The 17,970-nt window shown below is 54.7% G+C and overlaps 2 long non-coding RNA genes across 2 annotated transcripts in view; one reads left to right on the forward strand and one right to left on the reverse strand.

Annotated features, from left to right (window-relative positions):
* Positions 1 to 17,970, forward strand: part of LOC311425575 — a 329,601-nt gene that overhangs the window by 80,182 nt on the left and 231,449 nt on the right. The window lies entirely within an intron of this gene.
* Positions 1 to 17,970, reverse strand: part of LOC311425573 — a 189,831-nt gene that overhangs the window by 24,306 nt on the left and 147,555 nt on the right. The window lies entirely within an intron of this gene.

Consider the following 17,970-nt stretch of genomic DNA (forward strand, 5'->3'; position numbering starts at 1 on the left):
CCCAACCCTGGTACCTGGGCCGGGGAGCTGTCATGACCCGGTGACTCGGAGCCGGGGTCCTGACCCGACCCGGGGACCTGGGCCGGGGACCCGACCCGACCTGGTGACCTGGGGCTGGGGTCATGACCCAACCCAGGGACCTGGGCCGGGGAACAGATATGACTCAGGGACCCGGGGCCGGGATCCCGACCAATCGCGGGGAACCGGGCCAGGGACATGACCCAATCCAGGGACCTGGGACCGGGGTGTGGACCTGACCCTGATACCCACGCCGGAGACCATACATGACTATGTGACTGGGGGCCGTGGTCCAACCTGACCCTGGTACCTGAGCTTGGGACCGGACCTGACCGGGTGACCTGAGTCATGGGTCCTGACCTGACCTGGGGACCTGGGCTGGGGACATGACCTGAACTGGTGACCCGGGGCTGGGGTCCCAACCCGACCCGGGGACCCGGGCCATGGACCCGACATGTCTTGGTTAGTCGGGGTCGAGTTCCCGACCCGACCCGGGGACACGGTCTCTGTCCCAACATGACCCGGTGACCCAGGGCTGGAGTCCTGACCTGATCCAGAGACATTGACTGGGAACCCAACATGACCCAGTGAACCAGGGTCGTGGTCCAGACCCGACACAGTGAGCCAGGCGGGGGACCCGTCATGACCGGCTGACCAGGGTCGTGGTCCAGACCCGACACAGTGAGCCAGGCGGGGGACCCGTCATGACCGGCTGACCAGGGTCGTGGTCCAGACCCGACACAGTGAGCCAGGCTGGGGACCCATCATGACCAGCTGACCTTGGGCCGTGGTCCCGACATGACCCAGTGAAACGGGGTCCCGTCATGACCGGCTGACCTTGCGCCGTGGTCCCGACCCAACACTGGGACCCGTTCCGGGGAATCGACATGACCCAGTTACTCAAGACCGGGGACCCAACATTTCTGGGTGACCTGGGGTTGGGGTCCCGACCCAACCCGGGAACCTGGTGCAAGCCCCAGACATGACCCAGTGACCCGGGGCCGGGGTCCTGATCTGACCCAGGGACCAGCACTGGGGACCTGACCCGAAAGGGGACCCGGGCCGGGAACAAGACCCAAACTGGGGACCAGGGGTCAGGGTCGGGACCCGACATTTGCGCATGGACCGGGGACCTGACATGACCCGGTGACCCGGGGCCAAGGTCTCGACCTGACCCGGGTACCTGATATGACCAGGGGAGCCAGGGCCGGGGTCCAGACCCAACCGGTGGACCCTGGTCGGGGACCAGACATGACCCGGGGACAAGGGACCTGGGTCCCGACCCTACCCTTGGAGCTGGGCAGGGGACCCGACATGAACCGCTGACCCAGGGCCGGGGTCCCAACCCGACCCAGGGACATGGGCCAGGGTCCCGACCCGACCCAAGGACCCGGGGCCAGGGTCCCGACCTGACCCGGGGACCCAGCCCGGGGACTGGACCCAACCCGGTGACCCGGGCCAGGGACACGACATGACCGGATGACCTGGGGCTGGGGTCCCGTCCCAACCCGGGGACCCGGGCCTAACCCAGGGACCCGGGCCGGGGACCTAACATGACCCGGGGACAAGGGACCTGGGTCCCGACCCTACCCTTGGAGCCGGGTAGGGGACCCGACATGAACTGGGGACCAGGGACCTGGGTCCCGACCCTACCCTTGGAGCCGGGCAGGGGACCCGACATGAACTGGGGACCAGGGACCTGGGTCCCGACCCTACCCTTGGAGCTGGGCAGGGGACCCGACATGAACCGCTGACCCAGGGCCGGGGTCCCAACCCGACCCAGGGACATGGGCCAGGGTCCCGACCCGACCCAAGGACCCGGGGCCAGGGTCCCGACCTGACCCGGGGACCCAGCCCGGGGACTGGACCCAACCCGGTGACCCGGGCCAGGGACACGACATGACCGGATGACCTGGGGCTGGGGTCCCGTCCCAACCCGGGGACCCGGGCCTAACCCAGGGACCCGGGCCGGGGACCTAACATGACCGGGTGTCCTGGGGCTGGGTTCCCCACCCAACCCAGGGACCTGGTCCAGAGACCCGACATGACCCGGTGACCCGGGGCTGGGCTCCCGATCTGACTGGGTGTCCTGGGGCTGGGTTCCCCACCCAACTCAGCGATCTGGTCCGGAGACCCGACATGACACGGTGACCCGGGGCCTGGCACTAGGACTTGGGCTGGGGACCCAACATGACCCATTGAACCGGTGTTGTGGTCCAGTGGGACCCGTGGTCCACTGGGACCTGGGCCGGGGACCCAACATGACCCATTGAACCGGTGTTGTGGTCCAGTGGGACCCGTGGTCCACTGGGACCCGGGCCGGGGACCCGACATGACCCGGGGACCAGGGGCTGGGGACCCAACCCATGTACCTGGGCCAGGGACCAGACATGATCCGGTGACCCAGGGTCGTGTTCCAGACCCTACCGGGGGACCTGGGGCCGGGGTCCTGACCTGACCTGGGGACCTTGTCCGGGGACCAGACATGACCCGGGGACCTGGGTCAGGGACACAAACCGACCCAGGGACCTGGGCCGCGGACCGGACCCAACCCAGGGACCCGGGCTGGTGACATGACATGACCCGGTGACCCGGGGCTGGGGTCCCGACCCGACCCCGACCCGACCCGGTGATCCGGGACTGGGACCTGACCCGAAACGGGGACCTAGGCCGGGGACACGACCCAAACTGGGGACCTGGGATCAGGGTTGTGACCCAACACTTGTGCACGAGCCGGGGACGCGACATGAACCGGTGACCTGGGGCCGGGATCCCGAACTGACCTGGGTACCCAACATGACCAGGGGAGCCATGGCTGGGGTCCCGACCCGACCCAGGGACCCGATATGACCCAGTGACCCAGGGCCTGGGTGCCGACCCGACCCGGGGATCCAGGACAGGGACCTGACATGATCCAGACCCGGGCCACGGACAATATATGACCCAGGGACCTGGGGCTGGGGATGATCCGGGGACCTGGGGTCAGGGTCCTGACCCGACCCGGGGACCCGGGCTGGGGACCAGACATAACCGGGTGATCTGGGGCCAGGGTCAAGACCTGACCCGGTGACCTGGGGCCAGGGTCAAGACCTGACCCGGGAACCTGGGTCAGGGACACAAACCGACCCGGGGACCCGTGCCGCGGACCGGACCCAACCCAGGGACCCAGGCTGGGGACACGACACGACCCAGTGACCCGGGGCCAGGGTCCCGACCCGACCTGGTGTCCTGGGGCCAGGGACATGACCCAACCCAGGGACCTAGGCCATGGACCTGACCCAACCTGGGAACCCGGACCGGGGACCAGACCCAACCCGGGGACACAGGCCGGGGTGAAGACATGACCCAGGGACCCGGGGCCAGGGTCCCGACCCGACCCAGGGACCCGACATGACCCACTGACCCTAGGCCGGAGTGCCGACCTGACACAGGGACCCTGGACGGGGAGCTGACGTGACCACGGGACCCGGGACCGGGGTCCAGACCTGCCCGGTGGACCCGGTTCGGGGACCAGACATGACCCTATAACCTGGGGTAGGGGTCTCAACCCGACACAGTGACCCTGTCTGGGGACCTGACATGAACTGGTGACCCGGGGTCAAGGTCCCAACCTGACCCGGTGACCCCGTCCGGTGACCCGACATGGCCCGGGGACCCGGGACCTGGGTCCCGACCCGATCCTAGGAGCCGGGCTGGGGACCCAACATGAACCGCTGATCCGTGACGGGGTCCCGACCCGACCCAGGGAGCCGGGTCAGGGACAGGACATGACCGGGTGACCAGGGGCCGGGTTCCCGAACTGACCCAGGGACCCGGGCCGGGGACCTGACATGACCGGGTGTCCTAGGGCCAGGGTCCCGACCCAACCCAGGGACCCGGACCGCGGACCCGATCTGATCCGAGTACTCGACATGACCAGGAGACCCTGGGCCAGGTTCCCCTCTGTGGCACTGAGCCCTCTGTGCCCCCAGGAGCTGCTGTGCCCTTCAGAGGGGCTGGGGCTGTGGTGGCAGTGCCCAGAGCCCTGCAGCAACCTACGGTGGGCACTGTCTTGGGGTCACCCCAGCCTGGGCTGCTGGGCTGGGCTTGGATGAGGGCAGGGAGGTGGCCAGGGGATAGGGAAGTAGGAGAACTGGGGGGAAGCTGGGCAAGTCTGGAATAGCCGTTTGGCCATTGCTCACATCTCTGCCCACCAAGGGCATATGAGAGGCTGCTGTCCCTCACAGCCCTGCCTGTACTCTCTCCCTTCTCACACTGTGCTCTGTCATATCCAGCACTTTCTCATGCCTTGTCCCATAGGATCCCACCCCATGTCCAGCTGGCATCACTGCAGGACAGCCCTCCCCAGGGCCCAGGCATCTGCCTGCAGCTTCCACAGCTGCTGCTCCTGATGGCCTCCTGAGGCCTGCCTGCTCCTGGCCCATTGCAGTGTTGTGAGGAGGTGACCTCAGCAGCAGCAGCCCAGACATGGTGGCTCGACAGAGCTGTCCCCTGCCAGAGCTGCCCCCTGTGTCCCGTGGGGTTTGTGATACACTCGATGACATCACAGTGTCTGCCTGCCTGCCACCAGGCAGTCAGGTCACTGCAGTAGGAATGGCATCACAACCCACCTCCCAGCCATGTCACTGGGACCTTCCTCCACCCCTCCCCTCTCCCCAGCTCCCAGCACTTCTGGGTTGGTTTCCTGATAGTTCAGGTGATGTAAAATCCTAGAATCCCAGCCACTCGCCCGTCTCTCTCCCAGTTATCTGTGTGTACACATCTAACTCTGTATATACATTTACCTTTACTTGCACATATAGCTGTAGTTACAGCTGTAGCTATACAAATATATTTCACTATACAGACAGAAAGATGTGAATCTTCCCATCAAGAAAGGCAGATAATACAAATACGTGTATACATATATATATATGTATATATATTTTCCCCTGTACTTGCATTGCCAGAATTTCTCTTACGCATTGCACTTCATCTCTTCAGTCTTTGAGGTATTTCCATCTGGCCTTACGAAACAACCCATGCTGGAAATCACCTTTCCAGCAGAGCGTGTGGACATGCCTTTTCCACTCTTCTGCAGAGTTCCCCTCCACTTGCTCTTGCTCTTTGCTCATTTAGATACTTCTCATATACGCAGTTGTTTCTAGGGAGTTTGGGGAGGGAGTTTGGGCCTCCTTTAAGGTACCTGTAGAGAGCGATAAGGTCGCCCCTGAGCCTCCTTTTCTCCAGGCTGAACAATCCCAGCTCCCTCAGCCGGATCATAGAGTCCAGCTCCTGGCACCACACAGGTCTGCCCAAAATTTTAGACCATGTGACTAAGTGCACAGTCCAATTGCTTCTTAAACTCTGACAAGCTTGGTGCCGTGACTCTGTATCTGGGGAGCCTGTTCCAGTGTGTAACTACCTCTCAGTGAAGAACCTCTTCCTGATATCCAGCCTGAACCTCACCTGTCGCAGCTTGACACCATTCCCTCTGGTCCTATCACTGGTCACTAAAGAGAATAGAGGGGTGCCTGCCGCTCCAGTCCCCCTCGTGAGGGAGCTGTAGACCATGACGAGGTCTCCCCTCAGCCTCCCCTTTTCCAGGCTGAACAGGCCAAGTGACCTCAGCTGCTCCTCATACATCATCCCCTCTAGGTCCTTCACCATCTTTGTAGTCCTTCACTGGACTCTCTCCAATAGTTTCATATCCTTTCTGTACTGTGGTGCCCAGAACTGCACACTCAAGGTGAGACCATGCAAGGTAGAGCGGGACAATCATCTCCCTCAACTGACTAGCAATGCCGTGCTTGATGCACCCCAGGATACAGTTGGCACTCCTGGCTGCCAGGGCACACTACTGGCTCATATTCAGCTTGCTATCAACCAAAACCCCCAGATCCCTCTGTGCAGGGCTGCTCTCCAGTGTCTCGTCACCCAAGGAACAGAGTTCCCCTGAAGGAGAGCAGGAAGGGAAGGGTTTCTGGCACACTCCTGAGAGGCCTGTGGGAGCTGCAGGCCACACCAGTCTCTGAGACACTAGACAACTTTCTACCAAGATGCAGATCCCAAAGAGGCACCAGCTCCCAGGGAAACCTGGCCCTGATTTGTCCCTCATCATGAGGACACATTGAGCCATGCCCAGACAAGCCCTACGGCTCAGGGCAGCCCTAGCATGAGGACCCACGAGTCACAAGCTCCCACAGCAGCCACCAGCCCTGTCCAGCCTCCCCCACAGCCCACGACTTGCACCTTTGGACAGCTGACAGCCCCTGTGTCACCCCTTGAGAAGGAGCTCCTGACAACCTTACCTTTTGAGGAGAGCTGCAGGAGCCCTGAGAACATGGCAGTAAGGGTGGAAGTAATGGTCACTCTCCAGGAACCCTTCATGCTGCTGGCCCTCAGCTCAGAACAAGGGATACCCGCCCTGGCTCCTCAACCACAACTCCTCTGTAAGGTGCCCCTGCTCCTCTGCCCATCAGTGAGGGTTGGGCAGGGAGGGTTTTGTGACATCAGGGCTCCATGCACAACAGAAAATTGTCATTTTATTGGTGTAAAACTGAAGATTGCCTACCTTTTTTTTTTTTTTTTTTTAAGAATTTCAAAATTTCACTTCAATCAGCACACTGCAATCAGCTGAAATGATTGAACACTTCTAATACAATATATGAGGTGTCCCATGAAATCAAAATGATCATATTTAATGATGTCTATTACAGCAGGACAAAAAATACTGATCTTCCCTTGGCATTACCAGATCTCTGTCTCTTGTGCACCTCATTTCATCTTCCCCATCAGAGAATCATAGAATCATAAGTCAACGTTGGAAAATACCTCCAAAATCAGCTCGTCCAACTGTTGCCCTACTGCCAATGTCACCCACTAAACCATGCTCTTAAGCACCATGTCCAGCTTTTCCTTAAACACCCCCAGGGACAGTGACTCCACCACTTCCCTGGGCAACCCGTCCCAATGCCTGACTACTCTTTCTGAGAAGAAATATCTCCTAATTTCTAACCTAATACCCACCCCTGATACAATTTGAGGCCATTCCCTCTAGTTCTATCACTACTTTCCTGTGAGAAGAGGCTGACCCTCAGCTCCCCACCACTTCCTTTCAGGTAGCTGTAGAGAGCAACAAGGTCTCACCTGAGCCTCCTCTTCACCAGACTAAACAACCCAAGTTCCCTCACCTTCTCCTCATAGCACTTGTTTTCCAGACCCTTCACAAGGTTTATAGCCCTTCTCTGGACATGCTCCAGCACCTCGATATCCTTCTGGAAGTGAGGGGCCCAAAACTGAACACAGTACTCGAGGTGCAGCCTCACCAGAGCCACTCTACCCCAATCCTGTAGCATTGCATAGGGTTATTTTGAGCAAAGGGCAGGACCTGGCAATTAGCCATGGTGAACCTCATCCCACTGGCTTCTGCCCATCGATCCAACCTGCCCAGGTCCCCCTGCAGGGCCTTCCTACACTCCAGCAGTTCAACATTTCTCCCCAACTTGGTGTCATCTCCAAACTTACTAAGGGTGCACTCAATTCCCGCATCCAAATCATCAATAAAGATATTAAAGAGGATGGACCCCAACAACAACTGGTGACTGCTCGCCAGCTGGATTTCACTCTGTTCACCACTACTCTCTGGGCCTGTCCGTCCAGCCAGTTTTTAATCCAGTATAGAGTGTACCTGTCCAAACCACGGGCTGCCAGCTTTTCCAGGAGAATACTATGGGAGACTGTATCAAAGGCTTTGCTGAAGTCTAGGTAGACTATGTCAGCAGGCTTTCCCTCATCCCCCAGGCAGGTTACTGGTCATTGAAGGAGATGAGGTTGGTCAGGCAGGACTAGCCTTTCAGGTATTTCCAGCTGGCCTGATTAAACAGACCATAACAGAAGTCACCTTTCCAGCAGACTATCTGGACATGTGCAGTTTCCATTATTCTGCAGAGTTTCCCTCCACTTGCTCTTTGGTCATTCAGATACTTCTCATGCATTGAGTTGCTTCTTGGGACTTAAGGGGAATTCCACTTGCCTGTATTTCAATAGTCTCTCTCATCATCCATGTAAACAACTCTGTAGCTGTATTTCTCATTTACCATTTCCCATCTATTTGAATCAAATGTTTTTGTACAGTTATCCCCTGTGCATGGTGCAACTTGGATATGGCCCACTGCTGTGGACTTTTTTTTTTACTATTTTTTTTTAACGTGTGTTTCTTTGCTGTATTTTTTATTAAGCATTAATAACAAAGACACACACAGAAATAACAAGAAAAAACTGTTTGCATCTACTTTTCTCTGGTAAGGAGGCAGCAGTTGGTGCAAAGAAGCTGTAACATCCACCTGCAGACTTCAGTGGAGAAGTCTGGTGTAATTAAAAGTGATGCAAGTCACGGTGGCTGATGAGAGAAGTGGTGGGGATGAAGAGTTGAGCAGCAAGGTTGTCCATACAGTCTAGGACTTCAAGGGAATGCGTTTTCTATCCATCCAGACCTCCTTAGGAGACACTTTGGATCCATGTCAACTACTGAATGCTACTAAGTTAAATAAGCTTACATATGAAAATGTTGTTTTGTAAAGTGGTCATTGAAAACTTCCTCTTTAACTACACTTTTGTAAACTCACTAATTAACTGTACAAGCCTGGAAGACCGGATAAAAATGGCTGAATTGTAATGAGCCCCATGGTGCATTTGGTGCTGAGTCCATGAACCTCAGGTAGTGAGAAGAGAATGATGTAACTGAAGGAGAAGTTCAAGTCAGAAGGAGACTTTGAAACATCTAGGAGTATTAATGGGCCCTAGTGAGGGACATTACTGACAAAGCCTCCCCATGGACTTGTTAGAGCAGACAATGTGAGGCCATGTTGCAGGTAGGCAAAGGTACTGTGCAGGAGACTCTGATGCTGAGTAAAAGCCTTGGTTTGCTTGGTGAAGCAGAAAGGCCAAGCCCTGGCCCCCAGCCCCTGGGCAGGGAGGTCCTGTTCCTCACCCATGGCTCAGGGCTCTTCCTGGGGCAGTGGGATGTGGGGTGTGTGATGCTGTGTGAAGGACAATGCTATGACACCTGCTGGACTCCCCACTGGGTTGCTGCCCTGCACTTTCCTATCCCTTCCCAGTTTTCCCTGCAGGCACCCACCTTGCTTCTCCACTTTGCTGTCACCCTGGCATTTCCATACTTTCACTGCTATCTGCCCACCCTCCCTGGCTGTCCTTTGAAACACAGTGGCATGGGCTGACCACAGACTCCTTCTTGGTGATGTCAGGCACCACAGTACTACCCTTTCAGTGACATTTCCTCCTCCTCATGTCCACTCTTCACCTTCCAAGCAGCACTTTGTAGCAGCTTTGACACTATTCTGCTGTTTCTCAGCACCAGAGAAAGCTTTATCATCAACAAACCACTTTTTTAGCAGATGTCCAGAGATGTCAGCCTTCTGGAGACCTATGGCCAGACCAGACAGAAGAAACCTCACCAGGATCTTCCAAACCATATACCTGCTGCTAGCCTTCCAGCTTCTCAGGTAGATGTGACCAAGTTGCGTGCCTCTTGCTGTCCCACCATGTGCTCAGGCAGAAGGGATGTGAAAACCCACAACCAAGGCCTCTTCCTGCATGGGGCCTGTCAGGCTCTCAGACAGAGGGCATCTCACAATCAGTGTGCCAAGCAGGTGCCTTCTGCTGCCTTATCAGGGATGCTGGCAGGTGTAAGTTGAAAAGCACAGATGTCAGCCAGGAGGCAAGGGCTGACACAGCAGCTGCTTCAGGAAGAGGTCACCTCATAGGCCCTGTCCCCAGCCATGTTACTGCTGCTGGCCTGTCAGCTCCAGAGTCAGAGGTGACCAGACGGTTCCAATGGATTTGAAGTTACTGAGGCACAACAGACCTCCAAATAATACACCCACATAGCAACCTGGTTGTGAGCCTGGACCTGACCTGATTAAAAGGAAAAAATTAAATGGAATTTATCAATATTTCTTCTACCATTGCTTCAAATATGGAAACCATCTTCAAATGAAATGCACTAATTTTCAGAATTTTTAGGCTTGTCTATGAATTCTCATCCAAATTTGCACACATTTTCCCAAACATGTGTGCAAACATTTCCCCATGTTTGGGAAAATGTGTGCAAATTTGCACACATTCCTTCCCAAAACCTTGAATAGTGCAACTGTGTTCCCAGGACATGTGTGTATTGGCACATTGCACATCTCCACCTCAGATCTAAATGGAGCAGAGAGCAATGAAGGTTAGAGGGGCTGGATAGATCCTGCCATTAGCTCTTTGCTGTCGACCCATGGTCACACCTGCTAGGACTTCCCTTTCATCCTTCCTCTTTATGAGCTGGCCAAATCTTTATGGGGTGTACAGTTGCATAGCACCATGGCTCTCCATGTGCCAGACTCCAAGCAATACCCAGAAACCCAGAGCACAGCTTTAGAAAGAGGCCCAGAGCACAACTGAGGAAGGCAAATGTGACTCCTATCTTGCATAAAGGCAAGACAGAAGTCCCAGGGAACTAGAGGTCAGACAGCCTTTCCTCAGATCCTGGGAAAGTGATGGAGCAGCTAATCCTGAAAAATATTTCCAAGCACATGGGGGATACCAAAGTGATCAGGAGTGGTCGGCATGGATTCATCAAGTATTTGTTGAGACTTAACTACTGGATAACCTTCTCCAATGAAAAGGCTGCCTTGGTAAATGAGGGGAGAGGAGGAGATGCTGTCTGCCTTGTCTTCAGAAAGGCTTTTCACATGTTTCCCATATTATCCTGAGAGAGAAGCTGATCAAGTCTGGTCAGAATGAGGAGGCAGTGAGGTGGACTGGAAAGTTCCCACATGGATGGGCTCATAGTCCTGTGGCATGTAGTCTAGTTGGAAGTCAGTCACAAGCAGGACACTGTGAGGGCAATATTGGGTCCTATCCTATCCATTCATACTCCCGCCATTCTTTAATGTTGTGATCTCGTGTGGATGATATGGACTGGAATTTTGATAAACATTTGTCTCCAGAAGGTTGTAGCCAGATTTACACACTCCATCAGGAGGTCATTCAGTACTGTGCAAACAGGGAGTCAATACTGGAACAATATTATTTAACAAGTTTATTCGTAACTTGTACAATGGGGCAAGTTGGCAGATGATATGAATCTGAGAGCAGTGGCCGACACACAAGATGGTTTTGCCGTCATTCTGAGGGACCTCGCAGGCTAGAGAACTGGGCAAAGATAAGTTGCATGAAATTCAAAAAAGTGAAATGCTCCTGCAGGAATAATGTTATGCACAAAGACATTGCTTGGGGCCAACGAGCTAGAAATCAGCTTGGTAGAGAAGGACCTGGGTTTTCTGGTGGTCAACAAGATGAACAGGTGCCAGCCATGTGGAATTACATCAAAGAAGGCCACCAGCACCTTGGGCTTCATTATTACAAACCTTGCCAGTACATTCAGGGAGTTGGTCCTTCCTCTCTACTGACCTCTGCTGAGACCAAACCCAGTGTGCAGTGTCCAGTTCTGGGCTTCCTTGTGCATGAAAGACCTGGATGTAGTGCAGTAAGTCCAGTAAATGCCACAAAGGTCATTAAGGGACTGGAGAGTCTTCAGATGAGGAGAGGTTGAGAGAGCTGGAGTGTTGAGCCTGGAGAAGAGAAGGCAAGGGGGAGATTTTTACCAAAGAATCACAGAACGGCTGAGGTTGGAAGGGACCTCTGAAGATCATTTAGTATAATCTTCCTGCAAGCAGGATCACCTAGAGCACATTGTGCAGGATGGTATCCAGGCAGATTTTGAATATCTCCAGTGAAGGAGACTCCACAACCTCTCTGAGCAACCTGTTCCAGTGCTTTGTCACCCTCTTAGTAAAGAACTGCCCTCTCATATTCAGACGGAACTTCCTGTGCTCCAGTTAGTGCCCCACTGCCTGAAGTCCTGTTGCTGGGCACAACTGAAAACATCTGGTTCCATCCTCTCGACGCCCTCCCCTCAGATATTTATACACGTCAATGAGATCTCCCTTCAGTCTTCTCTTTTCCAGGCCAAACAGGCCCAGCTCTCTCAGCCTGTCTTTGTATGACAGGTGCTCCTCATCGTCTTTGTAGACCTCCTCTGGACTAGCTCCAGCAGTTCCATGTCCCTCTTGTACTGGGGAGCCCAGAATTGGACACAATACTCCAGGTGTGGCCACATCAGGTGAAGACATGTTGGGAGGAATTAAGACAAAGCAGCCTGACTCTTTTCTGAAGTGCCCATTGACAGGACAAGAGGCAATGGGCACCAAAGGAAACATTGGTAAAACCTCCTGGAAACAGGAAAGCTCTTCTGTACTGTGAAGTGGGTTGATGAGTGGCACAGGTTGCTCAGAGAAGTTGTGGAGCCTACATACCTGGAGATATTCAGAACCTGTCTGGACATGGACATGAGCATGGACAACCTGCTCAAGCTGGCCCTGCTTGAGCAATGGGATTGGCCTAGGCAATCTCCAGAGCTCCTTTCCAACCTCAAACATTCTGTAGCTCTGTGATAGCTGGCAGTGTTTCCGAAAACTTTTCTGTGCTACCTCAAACCAGTCTGAGTCCTGGTGCCCATAGAACAGAGCTTGCTTTTAGGATGACTTAACTCACTAGGTAACCCTGATGAACAGAGATTACAAAAGCAGGCACTGTCTCAGCCCACAGCAGTGTTCCCATGTCCTGACTCCACTGAACAGCTCCTTCTTCCTTGAGGATTATGAGCTGGAAGGAACCTGTGGAGGTCTGTACCTTGGCCTGGCCTCAGCTGGGATAACTTGAGAGTTAGATCACATTGGTCAGTACTTGGTTCACCTCTCATGTTCAGATGTGATTTTTTTCCTTAATCTCTTTTGAAATTTCTTTTTAGAATCATAGAATCATAGAATCATAGAATATCCTGAGTTGGAAGGGACTCTTAAGGATCATCAAGTCCAACTCTTAACACCGCACAGGTCTACCCAAAAGTTCAGACCATGTGCCTAAGTGCACAGTCCAATCTCTTCTTAAATTCAGACAGGCTCGGTGCAGTGACCACTTCCCTGGGGAGCCTGTTCCAGTGTGCAACCACCCTCTCTGTGAAGAACCCCCTCCTGACGTCAAGCCTAAATTTCCCCTGCCTCAGCTTAACCCCGTTCCCGCGGGTCCTGTCACTGGTGTTAATGGAGAAAAGGTCTCCTGCCTCTCGACACCCCCTTACGAGGAAGTTGTAGACTCTGATGAGGTCTCCCCTCAGCCTCCTCTTCTCCAGGCTGAACAGGCCCAGTGACCTCAGCCGTTCTTCGTACGTCTTCCCCTCCAGGCCTTTCACCATCTTCGTAGCCCTCCTCTGGACACTTTCCAACAGTTTCATGTCCTTTTTATACTGTGGTGCCCAGAACTGCACACAGTACTCGAGGTGAGGCCGCACCAGCGCAGAGTAGAGCGGGACAATCACCTCCCTTGACCTACTAGTGATGCCGTGATTGATGCACCCCAGGACACGGTTGGCCCTCCTGGCTGCCAGGGCACACTGCTGGCTCATATTCAACTTGCTGTCTACCACGACCCCCAGATCCCTCTCTTCTAGGCTGCTCTCCAGCGTCTCATCGCCCAGTCTGTACATGCAGCCAGGGTTTCCCCGTCCCAGGTGCAGGACCCGGCACTTGCTCTTATTGAACTTCATGCGGTTGGTGATCGCCCAGCTCTCCAACCTGTCCAGATCCCTCTGTAAGGCCTTTACGCCCTCATTTGAGTCCACAACTCCTCCAAGTTTGGTGTCATCAGCAAACTTGCTCAAAATACCCTCTATTCCTACATCCAGATTGTTTATAAAAATATTGAAAAGTACCGGTCCTAAAATGGAGCCTTGAGGGACCCCACTGGTGACCGCCCGCCAGCCTGACACAGCCCCATTTACCATAACCCTTTGGGCCCTGCCCGTTAGCCAATTGCTCACCCATCGTATGATGTTTTTATTTAGCTGTATGGTGGACATTTTGTCCAGGAGGATCCTATGGGAAACCGTGTCAAAAGCCTTGCTGAAGTCCAAAAAAATCACATCAGCTGGTTTCCCTTGGTCCACCATACGGGTGATCTTATCATAAAAGGAAATCAGGTTAGTTAGGCAGGACCTACCCTTCACAAACCCATGCTGGCTGGGACCAATGACTGCTTTGTCCCCCAGGTGCACCTCAATAAGTCCGAGAACCAACTTCTCCATGATTTTACCAGGCACTGACGTGAGACTGACAGGCCTGTAATTGCTAGGGTCTTCTTTCTGACCCTTCTTGAAAATCGGCACAACATTTTCCAGCTTCCAGTCTACCGGGACCTCTCCAAATTCCCAGGATCGTTGAAAAATAATTGAAAGAGGTTCCGCGATGACGTCCGCCAGCTCTTTCAGCACCCGGGGATGAATCCCATCCGGACCCATGGACTTGTAGGGATCCAGGTGGAGTAGCAAATCCCGCACACGTTCAGGGTCGGTTGGGAGTTTGTCATCCCCACCGTCCCGGCCCTCCAGCTCAGGGCACCCTGGGTCCCGGAGCCCATCATCGGCATTGAAGACAGAGGCAAAGAAGGCGTTAAGCGTCTCTGCTTTGCCTATGTCATCGTCTGTGAGGAGACCTTCCCTATCAAGGAGCGGCCCTATGTATTCTTTAGTTCTCCTTTTTCCATTTACATATCTAAAAAAACCCTTTTTATTTTCTCTCACAGACACAGCCAGCTTCAACTCTAGGTGTGCTTTGGCCACACGAATTTTCTCCCTACAAACATGAACAGCATCCCTGTATTCTTTCCATGACACCTGGCCCTCCTTCCAGCAGCAAAACACTCTCTGTTTCCACCTAATCTCCATTAGAACGTTCCTGGTCAGCCACGCCGGCCTCCTGCCCCACCTGCCTGACTTGCGATATTTTGGAATTGCCTGATCTTGTGCTTCTAGGAGGCATCGCTTAAAGAGTGACCAGCACTGGTGGACATCGAGGCCTTCAAGAGCAGTTTCCCAGGGGACCTTGCTGACTAGTTCCCTGAGCAGCCTGAAGTCCGCTTTCCCCATATCTAGGGATGAGGTTTTGGTGGCACTTTTCTTTCTGTCACCATAAATTTTGAACTCAACCACTTCATGGTCGCTATGACCGAGGCGGCCACCAATCACCACATCTCCCACCAGACCCTTTCTGTTTTCTAGCAACAGGTCTAGGAGGGCACCTTTCCTAGTTGGCTCCGTTAGCACCTGCACCAAGAAGTTATCATCTAGGTGCTTCATGAACCTCCTGGACTTGCTCGTGTCAGCCGTGTGGCTCTCCCAGTTAACGTCTGGCAAGTTGAAGTCCCCCATAAGGACAAGGGGAGTTAATCTCGAGGCTTCTCTTAGTTCTTTAAAGAATAATTTATCGGCGCTATCGTCCTGGCCAGGCGGTCTGTAATAGACTCCCACAATGACATCCCCTTTATTCGTTCGTCCCTTGATCCTTACCCAGAGGCTCTCAACTTTGCCATCGCCGACCTGAAGTTCAACACAGTCCAGCCCCTGCTTCACACACATCGCCACCCCACCACCTCACCTACCCTGACTGTCCCTCCTGAAGAGCCTGTAACCATCTGTCGCAACACCCCAGTCACAGGACTCATCCCACCAGGTTTCGCTTATGCCGATGATGTCGTAGTTGCGGGACTGGGCCAGGACTTCTAGCTCATCTATTTTATTCCTCATACTGCGTGCGTTTGTGTAAAAGCATTTCAAGTGCGTCTCCTTACACTCAGCACCTTGTGGATCTGACCGAAGGACCTCACTGGCACACAGCCCCTCTGATTCTAGCGTACCATCCCTTAGGTCTTCACCAGAGTGCCTGGTTTTAGCCCCTTCCCCCTTCGACTCTAGTTTAAAGCCCTATCTATCAGCCCTGCCAACTCCTGACCAAAGATCCTTACCCCTCTCCGAGAGAGGTGCATCCCATCCGGTGCCATCAGGCCCGGTGTAGCATAGACCTTCCCGTGATCAAAGAAACCGAAATTCTGCCGTTCACACCAGTCTCGAAGCCACGAGTTTATGTGAACAGCACGCCTTTCAGCTTCGATCCCCCCTATCGGAAGGACAGAGGCAAACACCACCTGCGCCCCTGATCCTCTAAGTAGTCGCCTCAAATCCCTAAAGTCTCTTTTGATCGCCTTCAGACTTCTCGTTGCTACTTCATCGCTACCAGCCTGAAAGACCAGTAGCGGGTAGTAGTCAGTGGGCCGTACCAGGCGCTTGACTTTCTTGGCAAAGTCTCTCACCCGAGCCCCAGGGAGGCAACAGACTTCTCTGCGGGTTGGGTCCGGTCGGCATATCGGTCCCTCTGTCCCTTTCAGAAGGGAGCCCCCCATAACAATAGCCCTTCTTTCTTTTTTGAAGGATGATGTGGCAATGCGACGTGTAGGTCGCATTGTCTTAGGCGCCCCCTCCAACTGGGACGGGTTTTTGTCTACTTTGTCATTTAGATTGTCTTGCTCTAGTCCTTCATATCGATTATTTAAGGGTAGATGAGAAGGTGAGGTGGGCAGAGAGAGGGCTCGCCTACCACTCCGAATAGGCACCTGCCTCCATTCCCCCCCTTGATCTAGGTCTCCTCCTGCTGCCTGGCAGGAGGAGGGAACCTCCGTCTTCTGTGTAACAGGAGACGCCTGTGCTGTGGCAGTCTCGTGAGCCTGCCTCAGAGAGGGTAGAGCGCACCTCCACCAGTCAATTTCCCTCTCTGATTCCCTGATGCTCCTGAGCCTGTTCACCTCCTCCCGGAGCTCCGCTACCTGGCTGAGCAGTTCTTCAACCTGGGCACACCTCCCACAGGCATACCCACCACTGCTGTCGGAGACCGACAGAAGGCTGGGGCACACTCTGCAGCCCAGGACCTGGACGGCTGCGTGTTTCCCCGAGCCCTCCGTCTGAGTAGCCACACTGGTGACTGTGGCTGGAGATGCCGCACGAGATGCGGAGGCCACGTTTTTCTGCCTGGTCGATACCATGGTCAGGTTCTACGCAAGCAGGTTACAAGCACTGAAGGGAGAGGCAGCTGCAACAGAGCGACGATGGGCCCCCTGCTCGCCCTGCCCGCGCAAACTGCCACGCCCTTCGACGTGCCACGCCCTGTTTGCCCGTCCTGTTCGCCGCGCTCCTGGTCGCTCGCGCTCCCTAGGGGCAACTTTTGAACAGCCTGGGAGGGGGCGCTGCTGGCTCCGCCCTCGCCTCGTCAGCCTCCCTCGCGAGGACAGCCGGGTCCCGGCGGCTCCCCCGAGTGGCCTCGATGCCGGACAAAAAGCCCTGCCCACCTCAGTCCCCTGCTCCGCTGCAGAACACGTCTGCCCCGGTTTTTCTACCTTTCCTCCTCATTGTCTTTTGTCCTTTCTGCCCCTCCTTGTGCCCCAGCCAGATCATTGTATGTACTGAGACCAAGGGCAATCACAGCCTGCTCTTGAAATGCTGCCTCACCAGGATTCTCTGGGACTGTGCAGGCAGGCTGTGAGGGCCTGCTCCAAAAGAAGACACATTGCTTGAGATCAGGGGAGATCACAGGGAAAAACCCAACACCTAGTGCGGAGGGACAGTGGCAGTAATTGTAGGCTGATATGGGGCCAGGGCCTGAACCAGGGCATGGGTGACAGGGCTGGTCATTTCCAAGTGCAGACAGATTCCAGCAGGAGGAAGGACCCAAACATTTCCAAGACCAGCTTCCTCCTGGGCAGCGCTGAATAGTGGTGCAGCTCTGCAGAGCAAGTGGGCTGTGGTTTATCTCTGGACCAGATGGTGGTACTTCACTAAGGATGACATTGGTCATTGCCAGCTCCCCCTCCCTGTGCCTGCTGGGTTCCACTCTCTCCTCTGGGGCTGCACAGTCCTTGCTTAACTGGAAATAATTCAGTTTAGAACTCAGTTTAAACATACAGATACATTTATTGTTTTTGTCTTTGGGGACCCCACCTTGTGTGATCTGTCACTTTGTGGGGCCT

The sequence above is a fragment of the Aythya ferina genome (genome assembly GCF_964211825.1).
Source record: "Aythya ferina genome assembly, chromosome: 32".
Lineage (NCBI taxonomy): Eukaryota > Metazoa > Chordata > Aves > Anseriformes > Anatidae > Aythya > Aythya ferina.